This window comes from Oryctolagus cuniculus, chromosome 16, assembly GCF_051225735.1.
Source record: "Oryctolagus cuniculus isolate XC-2025 breed Fujian yellow rabbit chromosome 16, ASM5122573v1, whole genome shotgun sequence".
Taxonomy (NCBI): Eukaryota; Metazoa; Chordata; class Mammalia; order Lagomorpha; family Leporidae; genus Oryctolagus; species Oryctolagus cuniculus.
Window position 1 is genome coordinate 84,266,841 of NC_142882.1, and position 21,387 is coordinate 84,288,227.

Sequence of the window (21,387 nt, forward strand, 5' to 3'; positions counted from 1 at the left end):
ACGTAGCACTAAGTGTCGTGTAACCAGGATCTTGCACTGGAACCTGCTCATCAGTTGTCACTGGCCTAATTTTACTCTTGAGAATAAGAAACACAGGTTCTGGTTTGAAGTACTCATGCTTTCCTTGACACACTGATGTATCACTTTAAGCTCTCTTTCAACAGAAAACAATGCACTTAAAACACTCATACTCTGAAAATCTAAAATAACTGCATTTAGCTATAAAAATAAAAAGTACCTTAGATGATTTATTTAAGGGGAAATATTAAAGTGGAAATACTGACTCTCCAAAGTGGTGTACCAGGTGAAAAATCTGTTATACTTGTCAAATATGCAATGTATTCTGAACCTGAGGAAACATAGGAAAGTGGTTAAAGATGTGGATTTCAGGGTTCACATTTCTGTATGGGATCTTGTATTTAAATTTCTGTCCTGCTACTCAGTTTTTTCCTCACTTAATCTTAGTTTCCTGTTTTTCACATGAAGATAATCCCTAGGAATAAGTAAGAAAGTTAATGAACACACCTTACTCTGAGCTCAATAAATATTGGTCAGTACTAATTTCTGTGTTAGTCACTTCCTTCATTCAATTGAAAGAGAGTCTCTTTTGAAGGCAATGACTCATTAATTTCTCTTTAAAACTAGCATGCTCAGTGCAATTGCTCTGTAAGTGTATGTTAGATCTCGTTATGAGTTGCTTAGATCTGGCATGGGGGAACCATCTGCAGCACGCCCTGAAGAAAGTGAAAATAATGTGCCACACGGGGCGTCGGCTTACCAGGGAAGAGCAGATGGTGAGATGGTGGCAAAGAGCAGGAAGTGCCTCCAAATTCTGATTGCAAATCCTGATTGTGCCAGAGTCTCCAAGAAATTCCCAAATTATATAGTATCTTTCTTTTCAGTGAAGGAAATTATCTACCTTCATAACTGAACATGATTAATTTGTATATTTGCAATATTTTTTATACAGAAAGTCACAAATAAAAAATAATTCTTTACAACTCTCCATGCCCCAATTCTTTTATTTGCAACTTAACAAAATAAAAAAATATTTGTAGATCAAAGAATTCAGACTTACTCTAATCATTTAGAAAAATTATTTATTGATTGATCTGAGACACAGAGGCAGAAAGAGCCTGTATCCCATGGTTCACTCCCCAAATGCATATTTGGGCCAAGACCAAGTCTGGGACCCAAGAACTGATTCCAAGTCTCCCATATGGGTAGGAGAGACCCAACTACTCAAGCCATCACCGGCTGTTTCCCAGGTGTGCATTAGGAGGAAGCTGGAGCCAGCAGTCAGCAATGCTACTCAATCCCCAGAACTCCAATGTGGGTGCAAGTGTCTTCATTGCTTGGCCAAATGCCTATTCATAAGCACTATATGTATGTGTGTGTGTGTGTGTGTGTGTGTGTGTGTGTATTCTGTTCTGTTTTCTTAATGGCCTCAAAAGACAAGACTCTTTCTGAAATAGTCAAATAGAAATAGCAATTTTATTTCCCAGATAAGGCCTTGGCAATATTGTTTTTTTTTAAGTTTTTTTTTTTTTTTTTTTTTTTGACAGATAGAGTTAGACAGTGAGAGAAAGAGAGACAGAAATAAAGGTCTTCTTTCCGTTGGTTCACTCCCCAAATGGCCGCCACGGCCAGAGCTCCACCAATCTGAAGCCAGGAGCCAGGTGTTTCCTCCTGGTCTCCCATGCTGGTGCAGGGCCCAAGCACTTGGGCCATCCTCCACTGCCTTCCCAGGCCACAACAGAGAGCTGGACTGGAAGAGGAGCAACCGGGACTAGAACCCAGTGCCCATATGGGATGCAGGCGCCTCAGGAAGTGGATTAACCAAGTAAGCATGGCACCAGCTTCAATATTTTTTTTTTTAAAGATGTATTTATTTATGTGAAAGTCAGAGTTATACTTGGAGAGAAGGAGAGGCACACACACAGAGAGAGAGGTCTTCCATCTGCTGGTTCACTCCCAGATTGGTTGCAACAGCCAGAGCTGGGGCGATCTGAAGCCAGGAGCTTCTTCCGTGTCTCCCACGCGGGTGCAGGGGCCCAAGGACTTGAGCTATCTTCCACTGCTTTCTCAGGTCATAGCAGAGAGCTGGATCAGAAGTGGAGCAGCCAGGACTCGAACTGGTGCCCATATGGGATGCCAGCACTGCAGGCAGTGGGTTTACCTGCTACTCCACAGCGCCAGCCTCGGGAATACTGTTTTCTAAAGGGCAAGATAGGAATTGGAAAAAGAGTAGTGTCCAGTCAAATATGACAGAGAAAACAGAAAAGAACAAGCGAAGATATTAATGCAGTCATTCCTTTCAGTAAATATGAACTGAGTGTCTATTTTTCAGGTGCATGGGAACAGAAGTAAATAAAATATGTCTGCCCTTACAGAGCCCATGACCCAATCTGAGAGACACTTTTTATTTATTTATTTGAAAGTCAGAGTTACATAGAGAGATAAGGAGAGGCAGAGAGAGAGAGAAAGAGAGAGGTCTTCCACCCTCTGGTTCACTTCCCAGTTGGCCACAACGGCTGGAGCTGCGCCCATCTGAAGCCAGGAGCCAGGAGCTACTTCCTGGTCTCTCACACAGGCGCAGGGGCTCAAGGACTTGGGCCATCTTCTACTGCTTTCCCAGGCCATAGCAGAGAGCTGGATCAGAAGTGGAGCAGCTGGAACTCAAACAGGCGCCCATATAGGATGCCAGCACTGCAAGTGGCAGCTTTGCCCACTACGCCACAGCGCCGGCCCCGAGAGAAACATTTTATAATGAGCAGAAATTGCAGTTGTGTACAGTGGAGGAAGGGTACATTTTATGAACTACTATCAAGCGGAACAAAACTTACCAGAAAGCAAAGAAACATCTCCCTGAGCAAGTGACTTTTTAAACTAAGCCCAAAGGATGAACTGATATTAGCAAGATGATGGTGTGTGTGTGTGTGTGTGTGTGTGTGTGTGTTGGGAAATCAAGAGGGATGAGACAAGGTACAAGGTGGTGTTGGGAGAGCAGGCAGCAGAAACACAGTGCACAGCAGAGCTCCAGGAAATGAAGGAAGGAGGGGAGGAGTGACTGAGGCCAGAGCTGTAGCAGATACCAAATCGCCGAGGGCCACTGGCACCGAACTTGAGAGCAATCAGCAAGAAACTTTTGCAACTCTTACCCAGCAGTACCATACTGCCTTAAGTATATTTTGCAAATAACTTTGACTCTGGATAGAGAGTGAATTACAAAAAGGCTAGAAAGGATATGGAGAAACCAGTTATAAATCCACTGAAGTATTCTAAGTAAGAGACATGATGGCTGCAGTGGTTGGGACAGGATGTTGTCATTGTTCTGGAGAAAGTTCATTCAAACTGACCATAGAGAGTAAGCGATAAGGGGGTGCCAGGGACGACTCCTCCCTTTCCCCAGGTTTCCACTGCAAAGCAAATGGAGTCCTTATAAACTAAGACGTGTGTGGTGAGAGAAGCTGATTTGAGGACAACACCAGGAGTTCTGTTTGGGCAGCGCTCAATGTGAGATGTGTTGAGCCACCCATGTGGCAATTTCTACATCATAATCTTTATGATTTGTCTTTTTTTTTTTTTGACAGGCAGAGTGGACAGTGAGAGAGAGAGACAGAGAGAAAGGTCTTCCTTTGCCGTTGGTTCACCCTCCAATGGCCGGCGCACCGCGCTGATCCGATGGCAGGAGCCAGGTGCTTCTCCTGGTCTCCCAAGGGGTGCAGGGCCCAAGCACTTGGGCCATCCTCTACTGCACTTCCTGACCACAGCAGAGAGCTGGCCTGGAAGAGGGGCAACCGGGACCGAATCTGGCGCCCCGACCGGGACTAGAACTCAGTGTGCCGGTGCTGCAAGGTGGAGGATTAGCCTAGTGAGCCGCGGCGCCGGCCCTGTGATTTGTCTTAAAGAATAACAAAGATGACAGAATGAGGAAACTCTGACTAGTAAGAACAACGTATCTGGCCTGGGAGGGCACTACTTCTTTATAATGCACAATACTCAAGTAAAATAAAAGGAGCAAAGCTAGAAATGATAGCAGAAAATCAATTACAGACTAAAACTGGTTCCTGGATATGAACACTGCAGTATAAATCAGCAGTATTTTTTGTAATAGAAAAAGCACAATAACTAAAAGAGTATGGCAAAGTCCGGCAAACAGTGAAGACACACAGTCCAATACGTGGCAGGATGACAGAAAGCCTCGCTGAGAAGGACGAATGCAAGAGAAACCAGGAGAAGATGAGTCGGAGTCATCAGAACCTCAAAATAGCGTCATGGCGTAAATGAAATGTTTTGACTTTTTAAAAATGTTTCTTAAATATTTATTTTATTTCTTTGAAAGACAGAGTTACAGAGAGAGGTAGAGACAAAGAGGTCTTCCACCCACTGGTTCACTCCCCATATGGCTGCAACAGCTGGAGCTGTGTCTATCTGAAGCCAGGAGCCAGGAGCTTCTTCCAGGTCTCCCAAGTGGGTGCAGGGCCAACGTCTGTTGCTTTCCCAGGCCACAGCAGAGATCTGGATCAGAAGTGGAGCAGCCGGGTCTCGAACCAGCACCCATATGGGATGCCAGCACTTCAGGCCAGGCTGTTAAACCACTGCATCACAGAGCCAGCCGCCTTGCCTTTTTTTTTTTTTTACACATTACTGTGGTTGTCATCATTCTCTCATTTGCAATGTATTGGTATTGGTATTTTAGGCATGGTACAGATAATGTATTTATTTTTTTTTAAGATTTATTTATTTATTTATTTGTATTTGAAAGGCAGATAGAGGGGCAGGTGTTGTGGTACAGGGAGTTGAGCTACCACTTGGGAAGTCTGCATCCTATGTAAGAGGAGTTTGAGACCTGTTTGAGACCTGCTACTCTGCTTCCAATCATCTTCCTGCTATTGCATCCTAGGAGGCAACAGATGAAGGCCCAAGTGCTTGGGCCCCTGCCACCCACACAGGAGATATAAAGATTATTCTGGGCTCCTGGGTCTGGCCTAGCCTCACCTTGGATCTTGCAGGCATTTGGGAAGTGAACCAGTAGAAGAAAAATCAATCAATCAATCAATCAATCTCTCTCTCTCTCGTAGATTTCAAATAAATACATAAACTTAAAGACAGACAGACATATGTATAGAGAGAGCTCTCATCCCTGGTTCACTTCCTAAATGTCCATAATGGCAGGGATCAGGCCAGGCCAAAACCAGGAGGTGGGATCTCACCCCAGGTTTTCTACATGGATGACAGGGACCCAGCCATTTGAATCATCACCTGCTGCCAGTCAGGGTGCATATCAACAGGCAGCTGGAATCTGGGTCAGAGCAGGACCCCCATTCAGGCACCCCAATATGGGATGCAGGTGTCCCAAGCAGCAGCTTACCCTCTGCCGCAAGCACCTGCCGAATTTCATTATTAATTACAACAAAACACAACTTGCCATGAGCGGTATTTCCTTTACCTCTTTTTCAAGAATTTCATACTAAAATAAAGGCAGGGCTTCAGATGGCCAGCTTTGGATTCCTAGATCCTGGGGCTGCAGGCATCACTAAGGCAAAGAGAATTTGCCCCAGGACCTACAGCCCTTTTCCTGGATCCTGAAGAGGGGCCATTCTAGTGGGCTGGTTTGGCACAGGAGAACATAAAGTCAAGCTGAGGTAAAAATTCAAAGGTGAAGTAAGACAGCTGGAGATTGTAAATGCACCGATCCTCTTAACGCAGATCCCATCATGGCCAATCTGAAGTCCTCTCTGTTAGAATCTGTTAGAATGATACAAAGAGAAGCAAGCCTAGTGTTAGAAAACCTACATTATTCATTTGGCCCTCTTTCCCACTGACTGTGTGACTTTGGGCAAGTTCTATAGCATTTCAGACACTGAGTATAACGAAAGAACTGCATGAGACAAATTCTGAATTCTGTTACATGCCCAAATATCTATGAATCCAGAAATCTGGCAACATGAGAATTAATGTGCAATGGAAGCCATTTTAAAGAAATAACTTAAAAAGCGTGAATATTTAAGGATTTCCAAGTTCTTTGGTGTGCCACTGGAAACATTCCTCATCTCTCTGCTATCTTAGCTCCAATATTACCTTCTCCATGAGGTCTTCCCTGACCATTTACTTAAAAGTGTGATTTTTCCCTGCATAGTACTCCCTGTATCCCTCCCCTATTCTATTTTCCCCCATAGACTTTGTGCATTTAAACACATGGAGCCACTTATTTTACCATGCTTTTGTATATCTACCTACCACACCACTAAATATAAGTTCTGCCTGGACAAGGATTTTGTTTATTTGTTTTGTTCCTGGATATAAACTAAGCACCTAGAATATTACATACCATATAGTAGGTGCCCAATTAATATTATGGAATGAATTCCCATACAAATTGTTTTTAATTTTTATTTATTTTAAAAATCTATGTGAAAGGCAGACAGACAGAGATACAAAATGGACAGAGATCTTTCAAGCTCTGGTTCACTACCTAAATGTCCCCAACAGCCAGGGCTGGGCCAGACCAAAACCAGGAGCCTGGAACTCAGTCCAGGTCTGCCACATTAGTGGCAGGGCCCAAACATTTGAAACATCCCTGGCTGTCTGCCAGGGTTCATGTTAGCAGGAAGCTGGAATCAGGAGCAGAGATGGGACTGAAACCTTGGCACTTTGACATGAAATACAGGCACCTAAGTAGTCTTAACAGCTGTGCCAAACACCTAGCCTTCTCATACAAATTTAAAATAAAATATTTCCTAAGTTACAACTGTACAATTAGACACAACCAGCTGTGCACTGATCAGCAAGTACAAGGTTTCTGACACTTGGAAGTATGTTTTAAATAGATTTGTCTTTGAAATAACATGAATCTTTGAAAAAACAAAAAGCAATATGTTAACATTTGCTCACTGAACTGACTTAACCTTCCTTGCTCCTGAGAAAGAGTGCATTTGAGGTTAGACAAGTTCAAAGTCTATGAATCATAAAGCAATTAGAAAAAAACCTAAACAGGAAATTATGTTTTTTATGAACTTGGCAAATTCAAAACTTCTAAGGTAATATTGTTGTATTTCTGTCAGGAATTCCTCAGGGCTGATGTCTGAGGGCAAGTTTGGCTATAAAGAGAATGATTAGATAAATATGCACTAGACAGAGCTGCTTCAACCAGATACAACAAAGAAATTTCTCTTTCAGAATAATCTTCAGAGCAAATTTACTAAGCTTACAAGAAAATTGGGCTCATTGTTCATAGCTATATCATTTTCAGAGGTTTATTTGTTTATTTGAAAGGGAGAGAGAAGGGAGGGGGAGAATCTTCTGTCTGCTGGTTCACTCCCCGAATGCAACAGTGAGGACTGAGCCAGGCCAAACCCAGGAATCACAAACTCCATTGAGGTCTGCATGTGAGTGGCAGTGACTCAAGTACTTGAATCATCATCCCCGGCTTCCCAGGCACATTAGCAAGGATCCTGATCAGAAACTGAGTAACTAGGACTTGAACTGCCACTCATTTGGGATGCTGGCATTGCCAAATGCCATTGCAGTGGCTTAACCCACTGCACAACATCTGCCCTACTGTATTTCATTTTTGATTGAAACTTAAGTAAATAACTTGATAGTCTATCAACAAGAACAACAATGCAAGTGAACTTGAGTAAATTTAGACATTCAGGTACTAAACTAGTTGCCTTACATTCACTGTTTCATCTAACAAATGAAAAACTTCGCTGCAGTGTGAATAAATAAATTGTTCACTATCAGATGATCAGATCTTAAGCTTGATCAGTTCGATGCTAAAGCCCATGTTGGTGATTCTCATGCTGGTTGTCTCTTGTTTCTAAACTTATGTGTATCCACAAAAGGCTAACGTTGCTATTATGGAGGACAATTGAAGTATATTTCTATAGACTGCAAATACAAATCCACACAAGTTCAAATTCTTTGTTTCTTGTCAGATATAATGAAACTGGTATATAGCTTCTTTGGAAAATTACTTTGAAAAGGCTTTGTGGTCACTTTAGATATAAGTTCAGTTTTGTTTGTAAAAACAAAACCACTGGCCGGCGCCATGGCTCACTTGGCTAATCCTCCGCCTGAGGCGCCGGTACCCCAGGTTCTAGTCCCCGTAGGGGCGCCAGGTTCTGTCCTGGTTGCTCCTCTTCCAGTCCAGCTCTCTGCTGTGGCCTGGGAAACCAGTGGAGGATGGCTCAAGTGCTTGGGCCCTGTACCTGCATGGGAGACCAGAGGAAGCACCTGGCTCCTGGCTTCGGATCGGCGCAGCATGCCGGCCGTGGCGGCCATTTGGGGGGTGAACCAATGGAAAAAGGAAGACCTTTCTGTCTGTCTCTCTCTCTCACTGTCTAACTCTGCCCATCAAAACAAAACAAAACAAAACACATAATCCTGAAAATATACAGAAACCAAGAAACCACTTAAGGGACTGGTTGCCCATTTGTCTTCATATTGACAACATCTAGCAAAGTGGCTGCTACCTAGAGCTCAGCAACTCATGTAAGTAGGAGTAGGCAGTTAAATCCCATGTTCCACATCAGAGTGGTTGGGTTCAATTCCCAGCATCAGCTCCTGATTGCCGCCTTCCACCAAGTAACTGAGTTCCTACCATCCATGTGGGAGACCTGCATCCAATTCCTGCTCCTCCCTACCATTGTGGGCACCTGGGGAGCAAGCCAGCAAGGGAATATGCATGTTTCTCTGTCTGTCTGTCGCTCTCTTCGTCCTTCCCTCCTTCTCAAATAGAAGAAAATTAAGAAGAATCAAGAAAGATATAATTCCACTGGTTCAAGTCCATCTTTACTTGTTTGGTTATGCTTTAAAATGTCAAAAAGGCTGCTAATGGGAATTTCTGATAGTTTATTCAACAGACAGAAATTGAGTACGTACTATGTCTGCTGTACTTTATAAACAGCATAAATGAGACAACGTTCCTTTTCTCACGGAAGCTCCCTGGTGAATGACGAGTCTTTAATTGGTCTACTCTCTGTATTATCTTCCTCTAGTAGAGATAAATGGTGGGCAGTCTAGAAAAGTACCTATGGACCTTTGATCTCCTCCATAACTCTGTGAGGTTGATATGGAAGCAGCAGATAAAAACACAAATGCAACCAACTGACATGGGCTGCTGATGGCAAATCCGAAGCTAGAGTCAAGTCATTTCAGTTTGCTAGATATTTTCTAATCCCTTAAGGAGCACCTCTATCATTCACCCTTCTCCCATCTTCTGTTTTCTTAGAAATGTGCTGAAAGAACTGTTCATTAATATGGGGAAATTTTGAAGACATGCACAATGTTGAGAATTCTCAGTGTTACTTGTTTTGACCAATTAGTATTGGCCTCCACTAAATGACTGTTTTGATCTTACACAGCAAACTTCAATGAAAGATGGATAACAATGACCAGGATCCTGGGGCTTTTCCTTATCCTCATCTCCACACTTTGTACAAAAAAGAAATCTACTTCTTTTATTCAAAATAAAGATAATGCACTTTTAGTAAAGGAAATTTGTAAAATACAGACCAGTTTAAAGTAGAGAGCTCACCAACAACTTCTATTGCTAGAAAAAAATTGCTCTTAACATTTTGTTATTTCTTCCTAGTGTTACAGTCATTTGTTTGGCTTACATGGTTAGTATTATGCTACCACCATTTTCCCCTGACCTTTTTCCTTGCACAATAACATGGGAATTTTCAATGATATTACAAATTTTTTGTGAACAATTATTACATTATTACTTTCTTTAAGAGAATGCATCATAATTTACTAGGTCATACATACGTGGTTAAGTATTTACATCACTTCTTTCATAAAACAAAGCAGAATTGAACACATCTGTGACTTTTTTAAATATGTACTTTGGATTCCTTTAGATTTTCTATAATTGAATTAATGGGTCAAAGTTATTTCAAGTATATATATGGCTACATTGTTTCTATATTCATTTTAACAATTTCCAGTTCCCACTGATTTTACTTCACTTTTGTGAACATTTGATGGTTTTATTTTTGAAAGCATCTCTGCAGTCTCAGTTTGCATGTCTTTGTGGTTCAATGTTTACCAGCGCACATTTCCTTTTTGTGTGAACCGTCTGTTTGTGACTTACCCAGTTCTATTTTGGTCTTGGACTTTTTTTTCTTATCGAAATAAATGAACTCTTTATATATGAAGAATATTGACTGGTTGTGATATTTGTACTGAATAGCTATTTGGTTTGTTGCTGCCCTTAAAACTGACTTTATTCAAAATAATCTTCAGGTTCCTTTTTTGTAGCTTTATTTAAAACAATGCCTTCTAAGTCTTCCATGTTGTAATTTGCTTTCAATGACTCTACCTAGCCCCTTCCATTCATCACATTTTTACTGTCAAGTTCTTGACTTTGATTCATTTCAATATTCCACTGCTCATTTGTAGTTGGTTACCTAAACACTATGTACTCTACACCAAGCACTTTGCAAATCTTACCTCGTTTACTCCTCAGAAAAACTGTAAGTGGCTCCAATTACTGTTGTTATTGATGCATGTCAAGGTGTTTTTTTGTGTGTGTTTTGTTTTTAGAATTTATTTATTTGAGATGTAGAGTTACAGATAGAGAGACATAGAGAGGTTTCTCATCCTCTGGTTCATTCCCCAAATGGCTGCAACAGCCAGAGCTGAGCCTATCTGAAGTCAGGATCCAGGAGCTTCTTCCAGGTCTCACACAGGTGCAGGGGCCCAGGAACTTGGGCCGTCGTCTTCTTTATTATTTTTATTTACTTGACAGGCAGAGTTAGACAGTGAGAGATAGAAAGGTCTTCCTTCCATTGGTTCACCCCAAAATGACCGCCACTGCCGGAGCTATGCTGATCCGAAGCCAGGAGCCAGATGCTTCCTCCTGGTCTCCCATGCGGGTGCAGAGGCCCAAGTACCCGGGCCTTCCTGAGCCACAGCAGAGAGCTGGACTAGAAGAGGAGCAACTGGGACTAGAACCCGGCACCCATATGGTATGCTGGTGCCTCAGGCGGAGGATTAACCAAGTGAGCCATGGCACTGGCCCCAGGCCATCTTCTACTGCTTTCCCAAGCCATAGCAAAGAGCTGGATCTGAAGTAGATCAGCCAAGACTCAAACTGGCACCCATATGGGATGCTGGTACCACAGGCAGAGGCTTATCCCACTGCACCACAGCTCCACCGACCCTGAAGTTTAGGTTTTTGAGAGGCTGAGGAACTTAACTAAAATCACTCACTGTCAGGTGATTAAGTACATCCCCCCTGAGCTGACACTTCATTTTTTTTAACTATTTATTTTATTTATTTGAAAGGCAGAGTTAGAGAGAGGCAGAGGCAGAGGCAGAGAAAGAGATCTTCCATCCGCTGGTTCACTCCCCAGTTGGCCACAATGGCTGGAGCTGCGCCCATCCGAAGCCAGGAGCCAGGAGCTTCTTCCTGGTCTCCCACACAGGTGCAGGGGCCCAAGTACCCGGGCCATCTTCCACTGCTTTCCCAGGCCATAGCAGAGAGCTGGATTGGAAGTAGAGCAGCTGGGACCCAAACCAGTGCCCATACGGGATACTGGCACCGCAGGCAGCGGCTTTACCAGCTTTGCCACAGTGCCAGTCCCACCACTTCATTCTTTTTTTTTTTTTTTATTTTTTTGACAGGCAGAGTGGACAGTGAGAGAGAGAGACAGAGAGAAAGGTCTTCCTTTTGCCGTTGGTTCACCCTCCAATGGCCGCCGCGGCCGGCACACTGCACTGATCCGATGGCAGGAGCCAGGTACTTCTCCTGGTCTCCCATGGGGTGCAGGGCCCAAGGACTTGGGCCATCCTCCACTGCACTCCCTGGCCACAGCAGAGAGCTGGCCTGGAAGAGGGGCAACCGGGACAGAATCCGGCGCCCTGACCGGGACTAGAACCCGGTGTGCCTGCGCCGCAAGGCGGAGGATTAGCCTAGTGAGCCGCGGCGCAGGCCCCACCACTTCATTCTTATCTTTTCTTCTCCTTTTTCCTCTCTCCCCTGAATTTCATCATTTATTCAAAAAATCTTGTGCTATTATGGCAGATTTATTTTAAAAGAGGACAGGGGCTCACTCAGAGAAATAATTCTATAATAGAATTCTATATCACAAAGATACTATCCACTAGTTCATTCCCCAGTGCCGCTAATGGCTGGGCTGAAGCTGGGATCCAGAACCCCAGTCCACGCTTCCCACATGTGTGGCAGGAACCCAGCCACTAGAGCCATCCCTACTGATTCCCACAGTCTGTACTAGGCCAAATGCTGCCTATATGATGAAGTTTGCTTGTTTCGTTTTTGCTTTATTTAATGATTTACTTATTTATTTCAAAGACAGAGTTACAGAGAGTAGACACACACACACGGGGGCGGGGGGCAGAGAAGAGAGAGAGATAACTTCCATTTGCTGGTTCACTCTCCGTTTGGCTATGTTGGCTGGGGGTGGGCCAGTCAAGAGCCAGAAATCAGGAGGTTCTTCTAGTCTCCCACGTGGGTGAAGGGCCCAAGCACTTGGCCCATCTTCTGCTACATTCCTTGACACATTAGCAGGTTGCTGGATGGGTAGTAGAGCAGCTGGGTCTTGAGCTGGCGCCCATATGGGTGGCAGCTTAACTCACCATGCCGTAATGCCGGCCCCTATGATGGAGTTATAAAGACAGCGCTGAAGGCTGATGGAGGAGGTGATTCATGGAAACAGAACTGTTGAAGCCTCCAGATGCTAGCTCAGGCAGTTGTCTAACTTCCATGGAGTTATCTCTAATGTCATCCTCTGAGTGCTTAATATCTTGGGCAAGCATTTATAGAATCTTTGCTGTGATCTTAGACTACAAACAGAAAATCATAATCATATTAAACATTAATAATAAATACCAAATGAAAGGCATAGATAAGGTGGATAGTGTTGCCTGGGATAGAAGGTATCTCTGGTGGCAGTAGGATGCACAGAGGAGTAAAACTCAGATTTCTTCTTGCTGTTGCCTTGTCATATGGCTCAGTCACAAAGTCGCTTTATTTTAAGTGTCATTCGCTCACTCTTTCAACCAAGTAGTGGCTGCGGCAGTTAGGCTAAATGATGGCAAAACAAACAATCTTTTTGGAAATGATCATCTTCACTTTGCAAGTCTGGATTTTTTAAAACATGAAGGTGTCCTTGGAAGCAATCTGATGTGATCCAACATTTGCCCGAGTACAGTCATTCACTGTTCCAAGTAATTAAGAATCATACGGCCTTCACAGATAAAAATAAGTTACACATAAATGGGTGGAGTGTGTGGATTCTTTATTATTGCCACTTGTCTTGCTCTTTGTCACAAACTGAGTCACCTGTCTTGTTTTCTGCACTGGGCACCAGTTAGATTCTGTCTGTGCCACAGGTCAGTGGAAGTACAGCAAGACGAGTTTGCTCTCCTCCTCTTGGGATAATGAAAACTTCACTTTGGACTCAGAGTGGTTAAATAGAGGAGCTAAGAGAAATAAGGGATTCTTTGAAATATTGGGCAAAGAAAACCCAAAGATTTATAATAAAAGAGTCATGGGAAGAAGAGGTTACTGAAAATTAGGCAAAGAGAAAAATAAGTGGAAGCTTTTAATTTCTGTCAATTTGTTAATTAACGGTTATAATAAAGGGTTGAGGGAACTAGGGCATGAGTTTTTACCTGAATTTTCAACTCAGAGAGCCCTACATTCTTCAAGGTATACTTGTAATCAAGGCCTGTTGCCTGATAGAAACAACATGGGTTTTTTTATTGATGATAGAATTTCAAGGTTATAAAAATTCAACATAAAGAAATAGAGAAATGAATAATATACTTGCATAAATTAAAAAGTGATGAATTTGAATTAAGATCCATTTGGTGCATTGTTTCAGAGGCTGTAAGTTAGAGAACTAATGAGTGTAGCCAGCACACTGGTGGGCCTTCCATCTCTAATGTCCACACTTCAGTGAGCTGGGAGAAACTGTTGGACTGATCTGGCAAATGCTCTCTGATGTTAAGACTGAGTGATTCCATAGATCTTTGCTTATTAGTTGCATGTGAAGAGGGGTACGAAGGGTTTTTCAGTAGAAGTTATTATTTTGGATGGCAAAGAAAACAAAGCAACCAATGGGACAACAGTATTTGTGGAATCCCTACAAGTGGAAAACCACTTTACTGACTGCTCTAGGAGGACAAGCACTCAAAACATAGTCCTGGCCACAGTGAACTTGAAGTCTATCTAGCCAAGCAGCAGTTCTACAAATGGAATAACCTGCAATCTCCCTGAAGACAGGACACTTAAAAACATTTCTTAAAAAAAATTATTTATTTGAAAGGCAGAAAGAGAGAGAGGGAGAGGGAAAGGGAGAGAGGGAGAGAGGGAGAGAGGGAGAGAGAGAGAGAGGGAGAGAGGGAGAGAGGGAGGGAGGGAGAGAGCGAGCGAGTGAGAGGGAGAGCGAGAGAACCATGCTCTCATCCACTGGTTTACTCCCCTACTGTCTTCAGCTGCCAGAGCTGGGTAGAGGCTGAAGCCAGCAGCTGGAAGCTCAATCCCGGTCTCCCATTTGGGTGGTAAGGATACAACTACTTGAGCCATCAACCCACTGCCTTCCAGGGCATACATTAGCAGGAACTTTGAATCAGGAGTACAGCCAGGACTCTAACCAGGCACTGCAGTGTGGGATATGGGCATCCTAGGTAGTGTCTTAACTGCTATGCCAAATGGCTACTCCATGCCCTGAAGGCAGGATCTAGTGTTTAAATCATACATCATCACAATGCAGCACAATGTTGAGCATGTGAAAAGCACTCAGTAACAATTTGTGGAGTGGTGTTGACTGAACTGCATCTAGCATGGCATGGTGTCAAGTTAACCAGAAAGAGGAAGGTGTCGCATAGGTTAAGGAAACGGACTCAGGCTAAAGACTTCAATGTGGGGAAACCAGGGGACACTCTGTCCACTGCCAAGGTGGAGGCAGAAGCAGAGGCAGAGGCCCAGATGTCTGCTTACTCCAAGTATTTATTATCAATGGTGATGTGATCAATTAATCATAAAAAATGTGCAGTTTTGTGGAAATAAGATTTCATGATGAAAGACTTTAAGCATGGTGAAACAGGGAACAACAGAGAGTTTTGGTGTCTACAGAAATAACTTATTTGCTTGGAAGCTGGGGTTAAGAGAATAATTACTGGGCCAGCACTGTGGTGTAGCAGGTAAAGCTGCCGCCTGCAGTGCCAGCACCCCATATGCGCGCTGGGTCGAGTCCCCGCTGCTCCACTTCCGATCCAGCTCTCTGCTATGGCCTGGGTAAGCAGCAGAAGATGGCCCAAGTCCTTGGGCCCCTGTACCTGCATATGAGAAGTTCCTGGCTCCTGCCTTCAGATGGGCCCAGCTCCAGCTGCTGTGGCCATTTGGGGAGTAAACTAGTAGATAGAAGACTTCTCTCTCTCTCTGCCTTTCAAATAAAATAAATAAATCTTTAAAGAGAGAGAGAGACTGGGGGTTGGAAATCACAAAGTGGAAGGGTCTTGAGGTGGGGCTAATTATTAACTGGGCGAACATCCCGCTTGCTGTTCACCAGAGCCCACAGCATTTCCTTAGCTTCCTCATCATGTCAAATGAACTTTACCATTGACATAACTCAACTGCTCACCTTTGCAACCTGGCCAAGCATGTCTTCAGCAGAATTCAAGCCATGTTGGTCTCCAACACTCCCTGAAAATAATTTTTGAAATTTTAAGCAGTGTATATAATAAAAAAAAGTCCTTTGTGCAATTTTATACTTAGTCCACACTTTGATCAATCTGCTCATTTTTTTTTTTTTTTTGACAGGCAGAGTGGACAGTGAGAGAGAGACAGAGAGAAAGGTCTTCCTTTTGCCGTTGGTTCACACTCCAATGGCTGCCGCGGCCGGCGCGCCGCGGCCGGCGCACCGCGCTAATCCGATGGCAGGAGCCAGGTGCTTCTCCTAGTCTCCCATGGGGTGCAGGGCCCAAGGACCTGGGCCATCCTCCACTGCACTCCCTGGCCACAGCAGAGAGCTGGCCTGGAAGAGGGGCAACCGGGACAGAAGCCGGCGCCCCGACCAGGACTGGAACCCAGTGTGCCGGTGCCGCAAGGTGGAGGATTAGCCTAGTGAGCCACGGCACCGGCTCATTCATATTTTTTATTCGTTTACTTCACACATATTTATTCAGCACTTGCTATGTACCAGGTCTTATTTGTAGATGTCATAAAGAAAACAGCATGACATTTGAATAAAGCCAAAATTAAATGAGGTAATGAGTCATCACGTACAGCCAACAAGGAAGGGAGTTTCAGGCTGAGGTAACAAGTCCAAAAGGTGTGAGGTGGGAGCTCACTTGGATGTGTCATGATAGAGCAAAGGCTAGTGATGCTGGAAGAGAATTAATGAGTGAGTGAAAGAGTGAAAGGACAGAGCAGAGGTAGGATGGAGAGCAGATCAGGTAGAACTTATAGACATGGGAAGGAATTAGGTTCTGTGGTTTTTTCTTTTTTTTTTTTTTAGTATTTATTTATTTATTTGAAAGGCAGAGTTAGAGAGAGACAGAGACAGAGAGATACCTTCAATCTGTAGGTTCACTCCCCAGATGGCCGCAATGGCCTGGAGCTGTGCTAATCCAAAGCCAGGAGCCAGGAGCTTCCAAGTCTCCCATGTGGGTGCAGGGGCCCAAGGACTTGGGCCATCTTCTACTGCTTTCCCAGGCCATAGCAGAGAGCTGGATCAGAAGTGGAGCAGCCAGGACTTGAATCGGCGTCCATATGGGGTGCTGGCACTGCAGGCAGCAGCCTTATCCGCTACACCACAGCAATAGTCCCGGATTTAGGGTTGTACTCCGAGAGGGAAAGTCACTGGCCAATGACATCATTTCTTTGGTTTACTTCAAGAAGATGCTGGCCAGGGGTGGGCAGGAGAACTGTTAGAGAGTGATCCAGGTAGAAGCAGAGAGACCTGTTAGGAAGTGGTGGCAATACTCACAGTGACAGACCATGGAGAAGTGGTTTTACATTTAAAGAAGTGAAAAGTGGTTTTACATTTATTTATTTTCCTTATTATTTATGTACTTAGCTTTTTAGGATTGCTATTGAGCATATGGAAATCTCTCTATGTCTTATAGCAGAGCCCAAAATAATTGGCCAAACATTTATGGAAAAATAAATGGGATTACATACATGAGCACTAAGGAATGCTAAGGAAGACAAAAACACATCGAGAAGGGTTGTATCACTGATGTATGGCGCTTTTGGCATTTTCTCAGTGTTCGCATGTCTCCAGCACTGTACAAATGTTTTAGACATATCACTTAATGCTACAGTAACAGTATAAAGCACCGTTACTATCCATTTTTTATGAAAGAAACAACTGAGGGAAAGCAAAGTTAAGTAATCTGTTCAAACTTTACACAGCCAAGACAGCTGAGATGGTGCTGGGTTCTGTCTTCTGACTGTGAAGACCAAATTGTGAGGTGGCGCCAGGTACCACAGAGGAACACCTTGGTAAACTGATTTCAAGATTTGCAGGTGGAAAGGCACAGCACAGGGTGAAAAGAGCACACCGTTTGAGAGGCACAACGAGTTTGGTTAAAATGGAAGAGACTTGCATGTGCTGGGGGTGAGGAAGAGTATACGGGGGCAGGGGGAGAAGGTATTTGGCCCAGCAGCGAGATGCCAGTAAGATGCCCGCATCCGCATCTGGAGTATCTCTGTCTGCATTCAGTTCCTGACTCTGAATCCCAACTCAGGTTTCCTGCCAAGGCAGAGCCTGGGGGGCATCAATGATGGCTCGAGTACTTGGGTCCCTGCCACTTTGGTGGGAGACCTGGATTGAGTTCCTGGCTCCTAGCTCTGGCCTGGCCCAGCTCTTGCCATTATGGGCATTTGAGGAATGAACCAGTGGAAGGCAGCACTCTCTCTTTACCTCTCAAACACATAATAATAGTAATCAAAAAGAACTGAGTAAATATGGCTAGAAATGAGTAATGTGTTCTGTTGCAGTCTTTAGAAGCTAAGTGGAAACTCTTAGTTACCATCCTGTGGGTGGCAAGGAGCCCTTGCAGGTTTTCTAAAGCAGAGCCATCAGGGGGACAACATTCCACGGGACTTGCAAAGGCAGTTGATATAGTGCTCTGACAGAATGGTTGGAGTGTAGTTAAGACAGACATCTGCTTTCAAGTCAGGTCAACTGCCTTTCAGCTGTGTGACTTGAGCACCTCGTGTGGACCTCAATTTTTTCCACTGGACAGTAGGGGTCATAATCACGGCAGTTACCCCCTTCACAGGGTTCATCTTTTGGAAGCTTATGGAACCTGCCCAGCCCTGGGCTGCTGTTGTTACTCCCACAAGGATGCACAGGATCCTGTGTCGCAGAGATACAATGTTCAGTGTCGGAGAGTTACAGACAGGTTGTTGAGACGACGAAATGACTGCAGAGGATAGGAAGGATGTCGGGAAGTATGCACCTAAGAGCAGAAACAGCTGCCTGGAAGAAGGTGTGTCAGTGAGGACTTGGAGGAGGCTGATGGGGACTCACTGGACACAAAGGAAGTGCAAGGAGAAAGCACCAAGCCCAGCGTGGCAGCAGGAGTGGTAGGGAGTAATGCGAGACAAGTGTCCTGATGGAACAGACAGAAGCCTCAGCCACTCTCGCTCACTGCCCAAGAGATCTGGTAAACATTGGAACGTATTCCTTGCCCTTGAATCTCAATGAGTCTCACAGCCTGTTGACTTCATACTCCATGCTGGATTCTTTTCCAGGTTCCCAAGGTCCCGCCTAGTTCCAGGAATTCCTCTCTGCCTGCTGTCCCCTACCCGCACCCCCATCCCTAGCCTTCCTAAAATATGAAAACGCCCCGCCCCTGGAGGTCAGGGCTTTCTGCCACGTGTTCCATCATGTGCCTGCGGCCAGTTGGTCACCCACCTCTACAAATTTATTTTCTCTGAATAAATTTGGTCTGGCTGTAAATTCATACACTGCCTCTTCTCTATTCTGCTCCTCTTTTCCTAACAAAGTGTGAAGTCGAAGCAGTGACAGCCCTTGTTTTAGGTCCCTCACATTTTATATCCATATTTTCTTGTCGGTGGAGCAGAAACTCAATAAAATATAATGGAATGGAAGAACCTTATTTTTAAAAATGTCTCTAGGGGCAGCTGGCATAGTGGTTAAGATCCCACTTGGGATGCCTCTTATGGCCCATACTGGAGTGCCTGGGTCTGAGTCCTGCTAAGGCACACGCTGGGAGGCAGCAGGTGATGGTGTAAGGAAAAGGAGGGGCAGAACAGAGAGGACACAGAATACGAACTCACAGCCAAAACGAAGGCATTCAAGGAAAATAAACTCGCAGTGGTGGCCAACTGCCACGAGGCAAGGCAGCCCAGTCCTCCAGCCCCTTGGGTCTTACATAGCTTATGGTGGGCAATGGGTCCCGAGCAGAGGGCAGTGGGCAGAGGCGAGTTCCTCCTTACATGTTTTTCACAGGCTTCCAAACCTGGAAAAGAGTGCAGGGCGTGGAGCTGAGCTGGTCTTTTGAAAGAAGGGAGGGGTAAAGTGAATTTTATCTGCTTTCAGGCTAGGAGCTAAGACGGCTGAGGCTTATGTCTTTGTTCCATCTGATGGCTCCAGTACTTGGATCCCTGCCACCTGTGTGGGACCTGGACTGAGTTCCCAGCTCCTGGCTTCAGCCTGGCCCAGCCCTGGCTTCTGCATCCGGGGAGTGAACCAGCAGATGGAGGACCCCCCCCCCACCATCCCTATCCCTTTGCCTTTAGAATAGGTTAAAAAAAAAAAAAAAAAAAAAGCAAAACTTTAAAAGAAAAATCTATTTTTTTTCAAATGTGCATTAAAAAAAAATCTCTGGATTTTTGTGACCTTTAACCTACATGTGGTTGATAAAGATCTTCGCTTGAAGTTCCATGTTGTAAAACAGTACAATCAGCACAATATAACACTTAAAAAAATACCCTGCATTGCTGTAAGGAGGATTCGCAGTTATTCACCAGACACATAAAATGTAACAAGACCCCATAAACTAAAGGTGGGATGAAGAATCAAAATAAAACAAAGGTGAAAGAGAGGAGAGGCAACACGTGCAAGATGAGAAAGGCAGATGAAGAGAAGTGTGCATACATTGAGCCGCAGGGGGACATCAGGGCTGAGTCAGGTCTTCAAGCAGTGAACAGGGTGTGCCCCGGCCAGTGGGGTTAGAAGCAGTGGCCACCAAATTTCAAAGGAAATCAAAACCACCCTTGACTGTATGATCAAGAAAAAAACAAACAAACAAAACAAAACAAAAAAACAAAAAACAAAAAATCAGGGCAAGGGCAATCCGGAGTAAAGGATGCTAAGAGAGGACGGCTTCGAAGCGTGTTACTTAGAGAGGGCCCGAGCTGTTAAAAGCCAGGGGCGAGCTGGGAGGCAGGTGAGTGAGCCACAGCCACCTGCGGTTGCGGAGGCAGGTGTCTCCCCAGCTCTGATGAGAGGTAACACCGCTTTGTTCTTGTGAATGGTGAAAACCACGCTTCTGTTGGGTCTGCAGAAAATAGGGCTCAAGAGAAAAAATAGTAAATGTCCGTTGTGACCCGGGAGAGAAAGGACCGCTACAGCAGCTAAAGTCGCGCTAACAGTTAAACAAAACGTCCACAGGCTGAAATGCCTGGGGAACCACGCGGGAACGCAAATCTAAACCATGACACACTTGAAAATACACTTTCTACCCTATGTACAAATTCAAAAACCTTCCTTTTAAATTTTCAGTCGTTTAAACCAACGGGCAGGTTCACTTCAGGATTCACCGGACTTCAGACCCTCGCAGGAAGGGGGCCCCGGGCCTCTCCCGCAGGTGGGGCGGCTTACTCAGGCTCCCGGATGCGCGGCAGTAAACTCGCAGCCGGCCACGCACGCCCACGCGCGTGTGGCGCGGGATGAGTCGGCGGCCGAGCGCGCCCTTCTCTCCACGGGGGCAGCCGCCTCGCTCGCACGCTCCCCGGGAAGCCCGCCCGTTGCGCAAGCCCCGGGCAATCGCCGCGCGAGCCGGCGAGCAGCAGCCCCGCGCGGCGCGGCTGATTGGCTGAGCGGGCCGGCGCCGGGCGGGGAGCGCACGCCCGCCTCGCCCAGCCGGCAGCCCCGGGCCGCCGCCCGCAGTCGAGGAGCGGCTCTTCGAAGCTCCGGGAGCCCGCCGCCGCGGTCCGCCTCCTTCGCCCCCTTCGCGAAGGCTGAGTGTCTTCTTGGCGGACGCGGGTCTCGGGGGGCGACGTTCCCCCGCGGAAGGCTGAGGTAGCGGCGCGGGGCGCGGGGCGCCGGCGTCCCGAGCGTGGGTCCCCTGGGAAAGGGGCTTCCTGAGGGCGGATGCGGGGGCAGGGAGCGGTCTCTGCCCAGGTCCGCGGGGGCCGCGGTCACTCAG

The 21,387-nt window shown here is 45.3% G+C and overlaps 1 protein-coding gene and 1 long non-coding RNA gene across 3 annotated transcripts in view; one reads left to right on the forward strand and one right to left on the reverse strand.

Annotated features, from left to right (window-relative positions):
- Positions 1-21,387, forward strand: part of ABCB1 (ATP binding cassette subfamily B member 1) — a 199,871-nt gene that overhangs the window by 84,538 nt on the left and 93,946 nt on the right. The window contains 1 exon segment of one of the 2 annotated variants that reach the window (NM_001082159.1): positions 21,127-21,260. The exons of the other annotated variant lie outside the window; for it this stretch is intronic. The gene's annotated coding sequence lies outside the window, so the exon portion shown is untranslated. 2 annotated transcript variants of the gene reach the window in all.
- Positions 4,722-20,963, reverse strand: LOC138845912 (uncharacterized). The gene is made up of 3 exons (XR_016222812.1): positions 20,841-20,963; positions 15,624-15,685; positions 4,722-5,751 (listed from the first exon to the last, which is right to left on the reverse strand). It is a non-coding gene; the product is annotated as an uncharacterized LOC138845912 (long non-coding RNA).